General features: G+C 66.8%; 1 protein-coding gene across 6 annotated transcripts in view; it reads right to left on the reverse strand.

Moving 5' to 3' along the window:
- Nucleotides 1-7990, reverse strand: part of LOC129542466 (glutathione hydrolase 1 proenzyme) — a 27286-nt gene extending 19296 nt beyond the window's left edge. For 4 of the 6 annotated variants that reach the window (XM_088828362.1, XM_088828360.1, XM_088828363.1 and 1 more), the window contains exon 1: nt 7848-7988. The gene's annotated coding sequence lies outside the window, so the exon portion shown is untranslated. Of the gene's footprint in view, nt 1-7847 lie in introns of all 6 variants that reach the window. The other 2 variants (XM_088828364.1, XM_055404894.2) reach the window with 2 other exon arrangements.
- Between the last annotated feature and the right edge of the window lie 9675 nt (nt 7991-17665).

Below are 17665 nucleotides of genomic sequence, written 5' to 3' on the forward strand. Positions count from 1 at the left end.
GGGTTGGAGGACCTGCCATGGGGCCCAGGACAAGCCGAGCAGCAGCTGCAGGGTCTCGGGAAGGACGAGAGTGACGGTGTCTCACAGGCCGAGTCAACAGAGGCAAGACGTTCGGAACGATAAAGCCCGTCCTCCCACGTCAAGTATGTCACATTCCGTCCCAGCTGGTCCCCTACCTCCACTGCAGGCGGGGGCCTGGGGGCAGGGGGTCTGGGCTGGCGGTCTCCTCCAGACCCTGAGGCTCCTGTGCTAGGCACATAAGGTGGTGAGCTCCCTGCCCCCAGGAGTATGCAAGTATCACGCACCCAGAGACACTGAGTCTGCCGTGCGCCACCTGCTCCCAATGAATGCACCCGCGTGCGCGCACACACGCACGCACCCATGAGGAATCTGGGCTGAGCGAGCAGGTTCCGGGACACGCAGCGAGAGCATGAAGAGATCAGGTGCGCCGACAGCCTGGGGTTTCTCTGCTAATCCTCCCGCGCGAATCAGAGGGGCGAGACTGGGCAGAGCCCTAGAGCGGTTCACAGGCTGGCCGGAAGCCGAGGCTCAGGCAGGGGTGACTTGGGCCCGCAGGCATGTGGACAGGCAGGTAGGCACCCCAGTGCCCCACTTACCACCTGGTGGGCAGTGAAGAGCCGCGTCCCCCGGGTCCGAGAGCACAGCCCTGGGCAGGAAGCTCGGCACCACACCTGGGCCGGAGCTGGGGTCCGTGCCCCGCACTGCCCACCCTGGTGGAACAGGGTTGAGAATTAGAAACAGCTCCTTCCCCCGAGAACTGATGACCCCACTCTCGGCCAGAAGCCTGTCCAAACAGCTGTCAGAGCCTGCAAGAACCACAAGGGGGTGGGTGCCCCCTGGGGTTGCGTAGTCACCACCCCCGCCCCCCTGCACCACCAGCCTGCCTCTCCACTCCCCAGAGCCCAAGGGGGGCAGATGTGGTCTGAGGGCACGGCGCCCAGCCCCCAGCGCCGCCTGCCTCCACTCCAGACCCCCCAGCGACCCCACCAAGAGCCCAGACTGCCCCACCCTTCCGGGCCTCAGTTTCTCCACGATGGGCCCCCTCCCTCTCAATCTGAGAAGCCCACTCCCCCAGCCTCCCCCACCCACCCCACACCCGTGGCCAGGTCAGCCGGGAAGCCTGGTCAGGCAGCCTCAGACCACTTACTGGACAACAGACCAGGTCAGGCCAAGGGCCTAAGGCTCTGCCCCCCGTGCGACCCCTCTGCGCGATCTGGCCACACCAGCCCCGCCCCCATCACCCCGAAGGGCCGCGCACTCCCATTACACAGGTGACTAAACTGAGGCTGAGAGAGGAAGAGCACAGCCAGGGCAGAACAGAGCTGGGGCTGAGACCCAGCGCTCCAGATGCCCCAAAGAGGTCCCAGGTCTGCCCTCTCCCATGACCCCGGGCAGCTCAGAGAGGGTGGGCGGCGGCTTCGGGGTCACGCAGCACCAGGCACAGCCGGACCCCCGCCCTGCCCCGGCTCACCTGGCTGCAAGGCTGGCCCTCCGTCCGCTCCAGCACTAGGCTCGGAGCTCAGTCCCGTGCCGGCTCCTCCCTCCCCCCCGCCCCCCGCGGGCCGGAGTGGGGGGAGGCTTTAAAGGCACAGGCGCCCTTCCAGGCGGGGGTGGGGGGGAGGCGCGGCCCCGGTCCTGCCCCGGGGGGGCCCTGTGTGACCGGGACAGCGGCCAGCCTCTTCCAGCCCCGTGGGTCCCCAGCCCGGGGTAAAAGGACCTGAGTTCTGAGGCCCTCTGTGGAGCTGAATGAGGCCGGGCTTCGGGCAGGGGCAGGTCAGGCAATGGGTCTCTCCTGGCCCCTCAGAATATCCGGGGGGCAGCCCCCACTTTTGGCCACGGGACGCCCTCTCCCCCAGCCCCAAGGCCGCAGGCATCCACAGGCTGTCACTCGAAGGACCCTGGTCACGAGGACAGAAGGGAGTCGCATGACCGGGGGAACCTTTCCTCAGACCCCCAACTTTCTGGGGTCACGAGCAGGCGGGTTAACGGACAACGGGGCGGTCTGCTCACGCCCTGCCCAACAAGATGGGGTGGGGTGCTTGCCCCCACAAGGCGGGCAGGTCCAAGCCTGCAGAGCCTCTGGGGTCCACACGCCGCCTGCAGCCTGCACGCATGCACCCATCAGTCGATCGTTCACTGGCTCTCCCCGCTGACTCACGCCGTTTCTTCTCTCCAGGAGCCCCCAGCGGGACCCAGCACGGGGTAGCACAGTCAGCCATGGATGGGGAGCCCAGGACCCCGAGGGAGGGCCCCACGCCGTCGCTGGGGGGGTTGTCTAGCACCACTGGGATTGGACTGGGGAGGCCAGCCCGGCGGAGGGGCCACTGGAGCCCAGAGGCCAGGTCCTGGGGGGACATCTCTGGAGCAGAGAGAACACAAGAAAGACCTTTGACCTTCCTGACCCTTCCAGAGCCGTGAGGCATCCAAGCTGGAACAGGAAGGTGCTGAGCTCAGACCTCGAAGGCCAGGCCAGTGCGTCTGGACTTTGAGAGCCCGGGGAGGCTGGTGAATGTGTCACTGGGCTGGGTAACCCATTAACCCTGGCTCACTCATTACGGGCTTCCCTGATAGCTCAGCTGGTAAAGAAAGAATCCGCCTGCACTGTGGGAGACCTGGGTTCGATCCCAGGGTTGGGAAGATCCCCTGGAGAAGGGAAAGGCGACCCACTCCAGTGTTCTGGCCTGGAGAAGCCCACGGACTGTACAGACCACAGCTGAGCGAGTTTCAGCTTCACACAAGACCCTGGTGGGCAACCATTAGTCCCGCAGCCACCCTGGGAGCCAGGCGGAGGGCAGGGCAGACAGGGGCGCTGGCGGGGCTGACTGAGCTGGGCGTTCTGTGTCCTTGCTCCTGGAGGAGCTTGCCTGGGTCAGGCTGGCCTCCAGCCAGGGGCAGCTGCCAAGGCAGCCTCAGGACCCCGCCCCACCCTCCCGGAGTCTTTCATCTGCTAATGATCCCAGAGAGCCTGCAGGGCCTGGCCAGACCGGAGACTCAGGCCCCGGACCTGGGGAGCAGGGGCGGGGTGAGCGGGCAGGCAGGCACCCGACCCATCCCCCGTATGAGAAACGGGCCCACAGTGGCCTCCAAGGCTGCTCCTGCTCCCAACAGGCTACAGTCTGCTCCTGGGACAACAATGCCCTGGGAGGGCAGGCGAGCAGGGTGCTCCTGGCCCAGGAAACCGCAGCCCAAGAGGAAAAAGAACTTGCCCAAAGCTACCTGGCAGGACAGCAACGCAGGCAACAGAGAAGGGCCCTGAAAACACTTTCTTACCCCCGGGGCGCCGCCCCCACCCCCACGCCCTGCTGTCAGGCCCTGGGAAGCGGCTGGGCCTGAACCCCCAGAAGTGCCGGGTGAGCCTGTGCCCCAGGTGGGTCCCAGCTGGTAGAGACACAACCTCCTAGGAGTTCCTGGAGGCCCAGTGGTCAGGACCCCAGGCTTTCATGGTTGGGGTTCAACCCCTGGCCAGGGAACTGAGGTCCCGCAGGCCAGGTGACATGGCCAGAAGGAAAACAAAAATGGAGAAACAACATCCCGTAACGCCATCACAGTGAGAGAGCCAGGCAGGGAGGTCCAGACGCAAGTGGCAGCTGACCCGCCCTCCAGACCCTGTGGGAGCCAGGAGGCCTGATATGTCATCAGCGACATTTTGTGTGCCCGGGGGTCTGCACGAAGGAGATGCTTGGTCAGCTGGCTGAACAAAAGCCCATCTTCACCAGCTTGAGGGTCACACAGCCCCAAATGTTTGGCCTCTGAACTTCCATCTCCATCACCCCAGAAAGTTTGGCTTGCATACCTGCCCTGACAGGGAACTCACTACCTTTCAGGACAGAGAGACGGCGGGTCGCTGGCACGTTCTTCCCAACATCAAGCCCTCCTGGAATGTTTGCCTTCCTGGAGTGCCTTCTGCACCTGCGTCAGGTGGGCGTAGCCTAACACCCTGCCCGCTGTCCGAGGCCCCCCACCCTATGGCTATCCGGCCACTGTCTCTCAGAGCCATGAAGGCCACACCGAAGGGATGGGAGGAGATCCCAGGCTTGGCCCGCTGGCGGCGGGAGGTGAGCTCTGGCCAACTGCAGACAGGGGCAGGGCCCTGCTGCCCCCAGATACCCGCCAGCGGCCTTGCAGGGGCTTCCCACCTCCGCACCCGCCTTCGGTGTGAGGACAGAGGCTGGCGCTCGGCCAGGTGCGAGGGCCTCCAGGGCGATCGGCTGTGGGCTGCAGAGCCCGCGTGGCACCTGGCAGACCGAGCCCAGTTCCCAACCTCAGAGGCGGTTTGGCAGGGCGACCAAGGGCACGGGCCCCACGTGCAGGGCCTAGGTTCACGTTCAACCCCAGGCCTGGCGGCCCAGAGTCTCCTCTCCTTCCCAGCCCTCCGTTTTCTGTCTGGAGAGCACGGATCCCTCAAACAGATGCTGGACAGACGCGCTGAGACCGGCTGCACCCGGGGCCTGCCGCCGCCGCCCCCTGCCTGCCCACGGCTCCCTGCACAGGTAGCATTTATCGGATCACCTCGTAATTATCTGCGAGTCTGGGAGCTCCAGGGGGCGGGGGAGGAAGGCGGTGTCTCATCCACACCCCAGCCCCCAGCCCCCAGCCCCCACCCGGGTACGTCTCCAGGTGGGGGCGGGTGCGATGCTCAAGCCCCTGCCCACGGCTATGACCCTGCACGGGGCTACACGGACGTGCGGTCTCACCGACGCTCTCATGCTCTACACTCCCGGCTCGGCCTGCCTGGGCTTCTGGAAGCCCTCCCCCCGGCCCCTTTCTCAGCCTCTCTTTCACCGCCTTCACGTCTCAGCCCTGCCTGGACACAGTTCCTGTCTCTAGCTGCATCCTGCTGAAACACCCTGTCGGCTGATGCTTCAACCAACAAGCCCGTACCTGAGCTAAGTGGCGACCCTCCCCAGACCTCCACGGCAGGCAGAGCCAAGGCCTGGGGAGAGGGCCCAGGCGTCTCCACCGCCTCGTCCAGCGGCCCCAAGCCCACCCCGCTCCGCTGCCCCGGCCACCCCTGACCCCAGCCACCCTGGCCCCCGCGGCCTCCCCTTCTCAAGTGGTGGGAACCCCATGGGATCCCCAGGCGCCCCTCTCTTCCCCCCTGCAGCCCCAGCGCTCAGGTCATGTCCCTCCCCAACTAGGACACCCTTCAGAGGTGCATGCTGCCCTCCAGGTCAGCGCCCGTGGCTGGGCCGGACTCTCCTGCGAGCGGTTCACCCGCTGCCTGGACTCTTCTTCCCTCAGGCCCGACCTCAGCACTGCCGCCTCCTCTCGGAAGCCCTCCCTTGCGTCCTGGTTGGGGGTCGCCCCGGCTCCCGCAGGGCCCCAGGACCCCCATCACAGCCCCCCACCTCTGCTCTCCCGTTGACCTCCTGCATCTTTGTCTCGGGGGCGCCCACGGGGCCCGGTAATCATGGCTAAATGGACGTGATGGCCGTCAGGTGGCTGGGAGGCTTGGGCACCGGGCCACGGAAGCCTGGTTAGAGCCACAGGTGCTCAACGCCGACCCGTGAGTGTGTGCTGGACGCCTTCCTTGCTGCATCTAAGCCTTTGCCTTTGCCTTTGCCAGGCAGGCATCTAATTTTCCCCATTTTCCAGAGGAGGAAACGGTTTTGCAGAAGCTGCTACAGTGGGTTGAACAACCTCCCCTAGATCCTCATCCACCCGAGGGCTCTGAATGGGACCCTGTCTGGAAAGGAGGTCTTTGCAGAAGTCACCAGTAAGGATGAGGTCATCCTGGGTGGGGGCGGGCTCCTGTCAGTAAGCAGTGTCCCCGTACGAAGGGAGTCCCGAGGCTTCCCTGGTGCCGATGCACGAGACACAGAAGACGCGGGTTCGACCCCTGGGCCGGGAAGATCCCCTGGAGGAGGGCATGGCCACCCACCTCAGTGTTCTTCGCAGAAGAATCCCATGGACTGAGGAGCCTGGCAGATTACAGTCCACGGGTTGCAGAGTCTGACACAACTGAGCGACTAGGCACGCACACGCCAGCAAGGAGACAGGGGTTCCAGTCCCGACCCGGGAGGGTCCCGCACGCCAGGAAGCAGCCGAGCCTGTGCTCTGCAATAAAAGCAGTCACCGCAACGAGAAGCCTGTGCACCACAGCTCGAGGGTAGCCCCTGCTCTCTGCACCTAGAGAATGCCCACGCACAGCACCGTAGACCGGCACAGCCAAAGACGCCTTGCTAAAACGCCGGGAGACACACAGACGCGGGGAAGGAGCCCTTGGGACCAGGGAGGCAGAAACTGGCGGGAAGCCACTACAAGGCAAGGTAGGCGGGGACGCGGGCCACCACCAGAAGCTGGTGACAGGCAGAGAAAGAGGCTTCTGAAGCACCTTGGAGGGCACAGCCCTGCCAGCGCTTCGGTTCGTTTCCGACTTCTGGCCTCCAGAACTGGGACAGGGTACACTCCTGTCGTTTGAAAGTATCACCAAGTTTGTGGTTCACTTACTTTGAAAGCCACAGAAAACTCATAGCACAACATGCTTTGCCCATGTTTCTGTACCCCCAAAGGGGCAGGTCCAGGGGTCTGGAGCCGGGGCCCGAGGCCACCCCTGACCTGCAGGAAGCTCACAACCCGCCCCTTGGAGCCAGCTCCAGGGGAAACGGTCTCCGTGGAGTGTCCGTCTGCTTCCTGCTTCCTCCCTCCCAGTGAGTGCTCCCTCAGCCCTCTTTGCAGTGGCTGCCAGGAGGCTCGGTGGCGCCTGGCTGCTTGCTGAGGTAGCCGGGCTGGCCTTCCTCCTCCTGGGCTTGGATATACACACTGGGTGGTAGAGAAGAGGCCCGGAGGTGGGACACGTCCAGTGCAAGGCCGGCCCCAGCCCCCCACACCTGCTGGGTCATCCGGACCCTGGTTCCCTGTCATAGCAGCTGGGCCACCAGCTGACGGTCTCCTGGTCTCCTGGCAGGTCCCACTCGGGGCCCAGGAAGTCCTCAGCATCCTCACCCACCCGCCTGACTGTCCAGCTCCTCAAACTCCCAGAGAGATTGGGTGCTGTGCTCAGTCCTGTCTGACTCCCTGTGACCCCGTGGACTGGAGCCCTCCAGGCTCCTCTGTCCATGGGATTTCCCAGGCAAGAAGATGGGGTGGGGTGCCATTTACTTCTCCAGGGGAGCTTCCCGACCCAGGAATCGAGCCCGAGTCTCTACTAGCACCAGCTGGGGAGCCAGAGAGACTGGATACAAGTTTCTGAACCTCGATCTCAGCCCTGGGGGCTCAGAGGGCAACAGCACAGCCCCAACCCCATCCCGCGGGGTCTCCCCAAACACAGCTCAGCTGCCCAGGGCAACTCCATGGATAGGGGCCAGCAGGCTTTAGTTAAGCACATTTGGGAGCCGGTCCATGGAGGACGGTGCCCCCACCCCTGAGGGCATAGCTCTGTCTCTGGGGCCTCTGTTCAACACAGATCGGGACAGTCAACTTGGCTGCCCCCCCATGGGAGGCCCGTCCCGCGATCTGAGCCCAGATGCCACCCTCCCCCTTTCCTTGAAAACGCCCTCCAGGAACCTCTCAGCCAAGGACACAGAGGGTGGGGCGGGGATGAGCCTCAGGCTGGGGAGCAGCTCTCCACGTCCCACGGGACTCTGAGCTCTGGGCATGATCCCCCCATCCCACCGCTGTCTGGCTGCCCCTTCACAACATCCAGGCCCGGCCCTCCCCTGCCCACCCTGCCCAGCCGACCCCACACCCCTCCGCGGCCTTCTCACTCGGCGGGGACGGGGTCCAGGCCTGGCTCAGCCTCTGGAAGGATACGGTCAGGACCTGGGAGGCATCCCAGCTCTGGATCCAGTCCTGGGATGGGGCGCAGTGTGGAGTGTGTGGCTTACCAGGCCTCCAGCTCTGGGAAGGGGTCTGCGAGGCCCCCGGGGCCACTGCTGAAGGCTCTGGCCCCGGCCCCCACCACGTCACCTCAGTGTGCCATCGACTTGGCCCCAGAGGAGGGCAGGCCGGCCGTCCTGCAGGTTTGCCAAGGAGGAAACCTGTGGTGCCAAGGTGGCCCGGGGACAAAGCCGGCTACAGAGCGGGGTGGAGGGTGTCTGGGTTCAGCCGTCCGACGGCAGGAAAGAAGGGGCCAGGACAGGAACAAGCCCAACGCGGGTGGTGGAATGGAGGCTTGGGGGGCCGGCCCCTGCCTTGTCTCTGGGGCTCAGCCCCCGGGACCATGGAGCCCAGCACTGGCTCAGACCTACTCCTGCGGGGGGCGAAGCGGTGCTTAACCCTGAAGAAGGAGCCGAAGTCTGCCTTCCCTCACCGTTGGCCCATCCTCCCACAACACGATCCCCGGGCACCCCGCCCAGGCTGGACACACACCGTCTGTCTGTGGGAGTCGGGGCTCTGGAGCCAAATTCCCCTGCGCTGGGATGCGAAGGGGCTGGGGGGCAGGATCTATAAAGGGGAGCAGGCCCCCAATGAAGACCCCTCCAGTGAGTGGGCCCCAAGAGCTCACACCCGGCCCCTGGAGTAGCAAGGCACCCCCCCACCCCCCCGGACACACACAGACGCTTCCCCCACTTCTGCCTGGGAGGAAGGCTGAAGACAGGCAGGTGCTGCCAGCCTGCCCAGAGCTGGGGTTAGATGGTTAACCAGCACCCCCACCCTATTCATCCCCCAGGTGGCTGGCAGAGGACGCTGGCTTGCCCAGCTCTGCTGCCAGCCAAGGAGGGAGGGAGGGTAAATATTTGTCAAGGCAGGAGAGTCCACAAAGGGTGAAAAAGTCAGGTGCTACAACTGCGCTGCAGTGGAGGGCTGGGGGAGGTTCTGAGAACCGGTACTGGCACCGCCTTCAGCCGCCCCCCAACCCCGCCCTGACCCCCCCAGTCTGGTCTCCCTCCTTTCATCGCTAAAGCGACCGATCCACGGTCAGCCCGGGGTGCCCGAGGCTCTGGAGGCAACGAGCGCCGCCTCCCCTCTGGTGACTCCAGCCCCTGGTGACACAGCTCGAGCCAGGACGCGCGCGGGCCGACGGCCTCCTCCAGCGACACCCCCAAACCGAGTGTGGGATCTGCAGGAACCCCAGCGGGGGTCCTCCTCTCTGCCGGCCCGGCCAGGGCGCGCAGCCTCGGATGGCGGCGCATCCCCGGCAGGAGCGGGCCTGGGGCGGGGCCGGGCCACCGGGCCTCCCACCCTCTCTGTGCCCGCTGCGCGGCGGTCGTGGGGGCTGGGCCGGTGGGCTGGGCCCGACGCGGGCTCGCCCCGGGGCGCCGGCGGGGTGCGGCCCGCGCCTTAGGAGCGCGGGCTCCGTGAGATCCAGTCCACGTTCCGCAAGCGGCGGCCCGAGAGTGCCCGGCGGCCCGAGAGTGCCCGGCAGCTGCGGCGCCTCCTGCGCCAGGCGAGAGAAGGAGCGGGCCGGCGGGGGCTGGAGGCCGGGGAGCGTCCGGGAGGCAGAGCGGAGCGGGGGGCGTGCGCCGGGCGGCTCCCAGGGGAGGGGACGATGGGGGTCTCGTTTGGGCCGCAGGGCGAAGCAGGGACGGAGGGCAGTGGGCTACAGCTGGGGAGCGGCCCCTGGACAGTCTGCAACATCTCTGGGGTTTGAGGTCGGCTGTGGCTCCTAGCCTGGAGCTAGGCGTCCGCCTTCAGACCCTGCCAAGAAAGGAGGGCGGCTGGGGGCCAGTGGTCTTGTCCCAAGGGCGATGGGGAGATGGGAGGCCCGGCCCTGGATCCTGCAGACAGGACCTGGGGGGGCCCAAGCAGCTGCCTGGCTGGTCAGCAGGCGCGGCAGCCTCCCCGTGGCAGCTTGGCCAGAGCCCGGCCTCCTCACGGGCAGCGCCCCGGGCCACTGAGGACACACACCTGGCGCCCGCTGTACCTCACAGCACTGGGTCAGGGCGGGCGGGGTCCTGGCTCCACAGACGCCAGACCCCCAGCCCCGGGTTCCCCAGGAGTCACCACCGAGCAAGCCCGGCCCTCTCTGCCGAGTCCTGGTGCCCTGCGGCCGCCGCCACCGCCCACCCCGGCCTGGGCCCCGTCTGTCGGTGGACATGCTCCGGAAGACGGAGGCTCAGAGAAGAGCAGCAAGCCTAGGGCCACAGAGCATATCAGGGGCCAGCCGAGGCCACAGCCCGTCCCTCTGGGCTCCGCAGGCTGCAAGGCTGGGCTGGCCCTTTCGGGGGAGCTGTCCGCACCTGCAGAAGGCGGGCTGGGGTCCCCGGGGCTCTGTCTGGGTCAGCCCGGGCTTCTTCTGGACCCTCCCTAGCTGGCATCTGCCACTTGAGCCGTGTGTGCAGTGCCAGCAGAGCAGCGTGAATCAGCCAGGGCCCCAGATCTCTCTGGCAAGAAGCCCAAGGCACTGGCTGGGCATTTTAGCTGGGGGGCGGCCCAGTGGGCTGCCCCCTGGTGTCCCAGAGGTTGGGGCCTGCCCTGTCCCACAGCCAAGATGGCCTCTGCAGTTACGGGCCTCAGGCACTGGGGCCTGGCTTCCCGTGCCCTCCTGGGCTTTATGCACAGAGCATGTTACTCTCTGGCTTGGGGTGAGCAGAGATGCCTGAGGTCTGGAGGCCCATTCTGGTTGTGCCTGTTGCGTCCTGTAAATGGACCCCCTAAAAGACAGCACGTTGGGCGCAGGGGGATAACCGGAGTAGGAGGCCAGGCGGCGGGGGGTGGGAAGGACAGGGCAGGCCGGGAACCTGATGGGAGGATGTGTGTGAGGCTGGGAGGCTGGACGGGGGGTGGGGGGGGGCTGGTGGGCATGGAGGCTTGCAGGCTGTCTCTGCCACCACACGACCATGAGGACGTTTGATCTCCACCGACGGGGTCAAGCCCAGGGGTGCTGTGGAGCTGGCTCCGGCTGGGAGGGGCGGGAGGCCGGGACCCCCGGGAGGAGGCTGTCAGGGGTTGAGGCCTGAGGCTGCTCGAGTGGTGGGCGGGCTGGGCAGGGGGCTGAGGGCGCAGGCGGGGTGGTCCCTGCACTCTGCAGAGGGCCTGAGAAGATGGGGCTGGCGGCGTTCCTTGTTGAGTGAGGGCACAGGAGCAGGGACCGCCTGGTCTGAGCCGAGTGCCACCCTGACAGCAAGGGTCTGGACTGCAGCCATAGTGCAGGAGAACTTGTGCCTAGGTGGATAGAGGTGGAAGGCCCGAGGGGAATGCTGGGGGGCAGGGGCACTGAGGGGGTCATCAGAGGAGCCCCCCAAAGACAAGCCCAATCCCAGAAGAACCGTGGGGGTCTCAGAACGTTTCCACCTCCAGGGAACCGGTCTAAGGGTTCCCAGACCCACAAATCACCTCCCTGAGTCCCCCAACGAACTGACTCTTTGTCCACGTAGAGTCCACCTGCCCTGGACAGTTGGCCCATCGCTGCTGGGTGGGAGGCTGGGGAAGGGGGTCCTGCACGCCTGGGGCAGGGGCAGCAGTTGGGAGGGCGTCCAGGGCAGGGAGGCCGCGGCCCTGGCTCCCTCCCCTCTTCAGCGCCTGCAGGGCTGACATGCTCTGCAGGAATGTGGCCTTCCTCAGCCTGCCCAAGGCCTGCTTGGGCCCCTGGCCTGGGACCTGCAATGCCCCGAGGTGGTAAGTCCTGTGCCCTGGGCCGGGGGGCGTGGTGGATGGGGTCCTGGAGCTGCCCTCGGGGGGGGCCCCCCTGGCCTGCTGCGTGCGTGGCCTCAGAAGGAGGGTCAGCTTCCCTCTCTGGGACTCTGTGCCAGCGTCGTATGTGAGGCTGGCCTGCAGCTGCAGCCCGTGGGAACCCTGCTGCCCCAGCCCCAGGGTGTCACCTGTCGTCTGGACCGTTTCCTGAGCCATGGGCCAAGCCCCAGGACCCAGGCAGGGGGTCACGTGGGGAACCTTTGGGATCCAGAACACCCTGACAGATCCACTGAGTCCCAGAGCCGGGAGAGAGCCAGTGCACACGATCCCCCTGTGGACTGGAGCCCGCCGCCTCCCCGAGCAGTGCGTGACGGGAGCAGATCTCTCCTCCTGCTGGGCTGGCCCCTGCCACCTGCAGTCCACCCCGCGGGCCCATTGGACGTCCCACCGTGAGGCTGGAAGGAGCCTTGCTCCTGACACAGCCTGCGGCTGCCGCAGCCCCCGGTCACAGTGAGCCCGGGCGTGAGGCGGGCGTCCCCCTCCCCGCAGCTCTGAGCCACCGCGTCCAGGTGCAGCGGTTGCCTCAGGTGCCCCGAGGCTGGCCTGGAGCCGTTGCGGGGACCCCGGGCTTGCTGCCACCGTGCACGCACGCTGCTCACAGCCTGGATGAAAGAATGTGCTGGGTGGCGGAGAGGGCTTGGTGCCGGCTCTGCAGAAAGCAGGCCGCCCCACATCCTGCCCAGCTGGGCCTCTGCAAGGGCCGGCTTAGAAGCGAGAGAGAGAGAGAGAGAGAGAGGGGGCCAGGATGGGGGCGGGGGGCGCCGTCAAACAGCCACCCTCCCCTGGCGGCCCAGACCCAGTCCACGGGCGCCGGCCCGCTGGACGGGGAGACGGGGGAGGGCGTGCTGACCTGGCTGGCTCCTGTTTCCCGGGGTGGCGTGGGGGCAGCAGGGCTCCCTGGAGGGGCCTGGTCCCGGGGGGCGCCGAGGGTGCGCGGGGTGCCGGCGGGTCACCCGAGGCTCTGGCCCGGGGCCTGAGGACCAGGAACAAGGGCCCATTGTCTAGGCCTCCTCCCGCCGGGCCCCGCGGGCCTCGGACCAGCCTGTCCAGCTCCCAGCGGGCAGCCTCTCCTGGCTGCGAGCCAGGCTGCGGCGGGGGGCGGGGGTGTCGGCCAGCGGGCGGCCCGTGGTCGGACGGACGTCTGTGCGCATGTCCGCGCTCGGCCCCCGAGGCCGGCCTCCCTGACAGCGCTGCCCCCACAGCACCCGAGCTCGGCGTCCTCGGGCAGGACCTGCCGGCAGCTTGTCTACGGCCTTGCCCCTCATGCCAGGTGGCTCCATAGGTCCCGCCCCAGAGGGAGGCCCAGGGCTGGAGAGCGGGCGGGTACGCGGCCCCCCAGCCTGAGGTGCCCCCCTTGCTGCAGGCAGCCCCCTAGCCCAGCTGCTCTCCGTGGGAGCAGCCGTCCGCCCTGCCCTCTGTGCCCTGCCTGGCCCAGGGCCTGGTCCCCCAGACCAACATGACCTCAGCGGCGGTCAGCTGAGTCCCCATGGCAGCCTGGGAGGCAGGCGGCGTCCGGGTCCTGTCACCGGATAGGAAACTGAGGCTGGGGCGGCCGTGTTGTGCCCAGGGCCACACTGCCCTCTGGGAAGCCCCTGCCTGAGCAGGGCTCCGCGGCCAGCCCAGCGGCCCACGCTGCCATAGGGCCCCTCAGTCGGGCTGCCCTGGCCTCGTGCGCACGACTCGGCCTAGCAACAGGCCGCGGGCACCCGGGCCCTGGGGCGCCTCCTTGCCTCCCAGCCTGCTGCCCTTGCGCTCAGGCCTTCAGGGCCCGCTCGGTCTGGGGCCTGGGGGGCTGTGCCCTGTCTTGGCAGACAGGGGCCCTGGAGGTGCTCCCACCACTCTTGGCCCCAGGCAGCCAGCCCCAGGTTCAAATGACAGGACAGAACCACAGGGGTTCTGCGGGGGGCGGGGGGCCCTCCTCCGTCTCCAGAGTTCCAGCTTACGACGCAGGGAGTCTCCCACAGGGCAGGTCCCAGCCCACATCCCCCACACGGCCCTCTTGCTTAGCCTGGGTCTGTTCCCTCTCTGGCCCCCAAGCCTGGGGGGACCAGTCACCCTCACAGGAGCATCTGTCCTTCCAAACGGTCAGTGACCGAGGAGGCACGGGTGGGCTCGGAGGTCTGGGCACCCCAATTTGGAGACCTGGCTGCCCCTTAGTGGTATGTGACCGCGGAGTAGTCAGGTCACCACCACCCCCAGCACCACAGGATAAGCATTGCCACCCCACTGGGTTGGCATAAAAATCAGAGACAACCATCGTAACAGGCATGGCGGGGCCGCAAACAGCGGGTTTTCAGAACCTGTTGATGAACGCAGGTGCATCGAATCCTCACAGCCAGGCCGCCTCTTAACCAAGAGGGGAAGCTGAGGCTCGGAGCTGCTGCCAGCATTGCCTGTGGCCACTCGCCCAGGAAGTGGCCGTGCGCAGGGGCCTGGGCCGCCCTGACCGAAGGTTGCCGCCTGTGGCCAGGGTGGTGGTGTCGGCGGGGCCCTTGCGCAGTCCCTCCCCACCCGTGACTCTCCCGCAGCCTCCGGCCTGCTGTCGGTCTGGACAGACGGCACATCACACGCTACCTGGGCTGGCCCTGAGCTTCACAGGGCCCAGCGATGTGCCCACTGCCGCCCGGCCTCTGAGCCAGCCCTGCCTAGCTCAGCTCCTGCCCAACGGCAACCGGCTGACACGGGCCACCGCCCGCGAGCTCGCTGAAGCCCTCGAGGACACCGCCAAGCTCCCGGCGCTGGCCTGGGTGGGCCTGGGCAGCAGCGTGGATGCGGCCTCCCCGTTCCAGCCCCTGCTGGCAGGCTTGCGCTGGAGGGGCTGAGCCAGCGCCCCTCGCCACCCACCATCCACGAGGGCCCAGACCTGGGGCCCCGGCTCTGGCATCCCCTGGGGCTCTGTGGCTGTGGGGCCCATGCCCCAGGCCTGCTGCACCAGGTGACCCACCGGCCACCCTGGCTCCTGCCTCTTGAGCCGTGGGCGGACGGGGTGATGGGAGTGGAGGTCCCCCCAGAGCCAGTGCGCGGAGGAGGCGGGGTTTCTGGCATGTAAAAAGGGCCACGCCCTCAGCCTCAGCCTTTCTGCACCATGGGCCTTGTGGGCCACTGGGCACCAGCCCGGGCGCTGGGGTGGGGAGAAGGGGCGGCCCTGCCTGCCCAAAAGGGAGGGACCAGACTCACTCTGACCTCTCCTGGGTGCTCCCCAGACAGGGTTCCCCAGGAGACCGGAGAAGCGGGAGTCCGTCTGTTTGTGGGGACTTGGAGGAGATCCCAGGGCCAGGCCCTCGGGTCCAGGCAGGGCCTGGGCACCTGGAGGACGGACCCAGAGCGGGGCAGAGCTCCTGCCTGAGCCCCAGCTGCTGAACACCGCTCCCCCAACCGGGATTCCCTGGGCTGGGCACACAACTGTGCCGACAGGGAGAGGCCCGTCTCCCGTGGGGCGTAGAGTGCTGCCCACCAGCTCTGGTGTCCACCCTCCAGACTCCTGTACTTGGCGAGAGGGCGGCTCCATGGGGCAGGGGAGGAGAGAGCAGTCAGAGACAAAGAGTTCTGTGTTCCCTGCAGGCCCTGGGAGCCCCCACGCGGAGTCCTCCCCCGTGGGGAAACCCAAGGGCGCACGCAGAGGTTGGGGACAGGCACAGCCGGCAGCAGGAGGCCCGGCGGGGGGAAGGACCCACGGGCGGGTTGCGGACCAGACGCCTCGCTCCCCGCCCAGGCCTGCGTTGGGGGTTGGCGCTCAGCCCCACTGGGAGCTGGGCAGGGATGCCAAGCTAGTCGAGCAGTGTCACCGTGCCTGGCCCAGGGCGCCCCTGCAGGTCAGCGCCAGGGGCGGCAGGGTCCCCCGCCTTGGGGAGCCCCAGTGGACCCTCCCCAGAGCTCCGGCCCTTGGCGGACTGCGAGCCGGCACCGTGACACACGTCTGTAGGCGGCTGGATGCCCAGGAGCATCTTGGGCCAGAAGGGCGGTGACAGGCCCAGGAGGGCAGGGGACGGTGAGGTCAGGCCCCTGCCTCCCTGCACCTGGGGGAGCCCTACCGGGCCTGCAGGCTAAGCGGACCGGTTCAGCCCAGCTCTGCTCCCCACAATGCACCATCCCTCTCCGCTCTCCGCTGTGGGGTCCTGGCCCCTCCCCAGCCTCCTTGTTTTAACGACATGGACCTGCCCAGTGGCCCCCACTCTGGGACAGCGGGCTCGGGCCCGCGGGGTCTGGGAGGATGAGGAGGCTGGCCTGGGCCGGGTGAGCTGCTGAGCCGTGTCCTGCGGCCCCCCCAGCCCCCTCCTCCCTGCCCACCCCAGGCCCACGTCTGCCAGACTTGGGGCCCGACAACTGCGACCGCGTGGAAGGAGTCTCACCAGGACGCCGTGAGGACCGTGGCCGGTGTTGCCGGCCAAGCTCTGGTTGGATGCAGGCGGTGGCAGCTGGTCTCAATCTCCCCGCCTCTCAGATGGATGCCCCTGGCTGGGCCGGGGTGTGAAGTGGCTCCAGAGCAGTCTGCGCTGTTCCCATGCAGGTGTCCAGAGCCCCTTCGAGGGGCCCTTGAGACCCCCAGAGAGGCTTCCTCTGTAGGCAGGGACACCCAGGAAGCCGGCTGCAGGCGGAGGAGGCACCAGGTGGGCCTCGCTGGGGCCAGTCCGCTCCTCAGCCCAGTCTCGGAGGCGGACAGACCTGGCCTGGTCCCGCCCATCACCCGCGGACGGTGTGGTCCTCTCGGAGCCCGGCACCTCATCTTGGGAACAAGACTCACCGAGCCTCCCCTTATCCCGCTGGCGCGAGGCTGACAAGGCTTGGAAAGGGCCTGCCACGTGGGGGGCACCGGGCAGACGCTTTGCAGTATCAGCGGGGCCTCCACCCAGGGCTCTCTGGGTGGGAATGGCAGGAGCCCAGGCCTTGGGATGAGGCAGGGCTGAAGCCATCTATTTATTTAAGAGCGCTCTGCAGCCTCTGCCGGGGGCAAGCACCGTTCCGATGGCTTTACACCACTTTAGTTCTCGGTGTTCTGGCCTGGAGAATCCCAGGGACGGGGGAGCCTGGTGGGCTGCCGTCTATGGGGTCGCACAGAGTCGGACACGACTGAAGCGACTTAGCAGCAGCAGCAGCAGCAGCAGGAGGTGAGCGAACTGAGTCAGCAAGAGGTGGAAAGACCTGCCTGAGGTCAAAGGGCTAGAGACAGGGGGAGCCGGGCGGCGGGCCTCAGTCAGGTGCTGCCGGTCTCCCAGCCATCAGGGGCCGAGGGGTCCCCCAGATTCCCACCAGGGGCCCCAGCGAGCCAGAGGCCATGTGGCCATCATGACGGCCTGCTGCAGCAGGACCAGCTGGGACCTCCCTGGGCCTCTGTCTCCCCACGTGCGGAGCCAGGCTCTGTCCTCTTCTGGGATGGAAAGTGGCTGGCGAGGAGTGGGCTGGAGTACTGACGATACTTCTCAGACTGAGCCCCCGCTCAGGCATGTGGGATCCGTGCCCGCTTCTGGCAAGCTGGCAGACAGCTGCAGAAGCCTTCGTCTCTCCGGCCTCTGCTTCTCGGGTCATGCCAGCATGATGAGAGCATCAATAGGAAAGACAAAGAAAACACACCTGTCCTAGGCGGGACTGTGGTGACCAACGCTCGGGAACTTCTGTCCTGGAAGGGAGGACGCGTGAGCCCAGACAGAATGCTTTAATTAAAAAGGCTTCCTCCTTGGAAGAAAAGCTGCGACAAACCTAGACAGCATATTTAAAACACAGAGACGTTACTTTGCCGACAAAGGTCTGTAGAGTCAAAGCTATGGTTTCCCAGTGGTCATGTGCAGATGTGAGAGTTGGACCATAGAGCAAGCTGAGCGCCGAAGAATTGATGCTTTTGAACTGTGGTGCTGGAGAAGACTTGAGAGTCCCTTGGACCGCGAGGAGATCCAGCCAGTCCATCCTAAAGGAGATCAGTCCTGGGTGTTCATTGGAAGGACTGATGCTGAAGCTGAAACTCCGATACTTTGGCCACCTGATGATGCGAAGAGCTGACTCATTGAAAAGACCCTGATGCTGGGAGGGTCTGGGGGCGGGACAGTCTGTGTGGAGTTGATACTGCGCTTGTGCGTGC

Source organism: Moschus berezovskii, chromosome 19, assembly GCF_049115385.1.
Source record: "Moschus berezovskii isolate FMDL1 chromosome 19, NW_MosBer_1.0, whole genome shotgun sequence".
Taxonomy (NCBI): Eukaryota; Metazoa; Chordata; class Mammalia; order Artiodactyla; family Moschidae; genus Moschus; species Moschus berezovskii.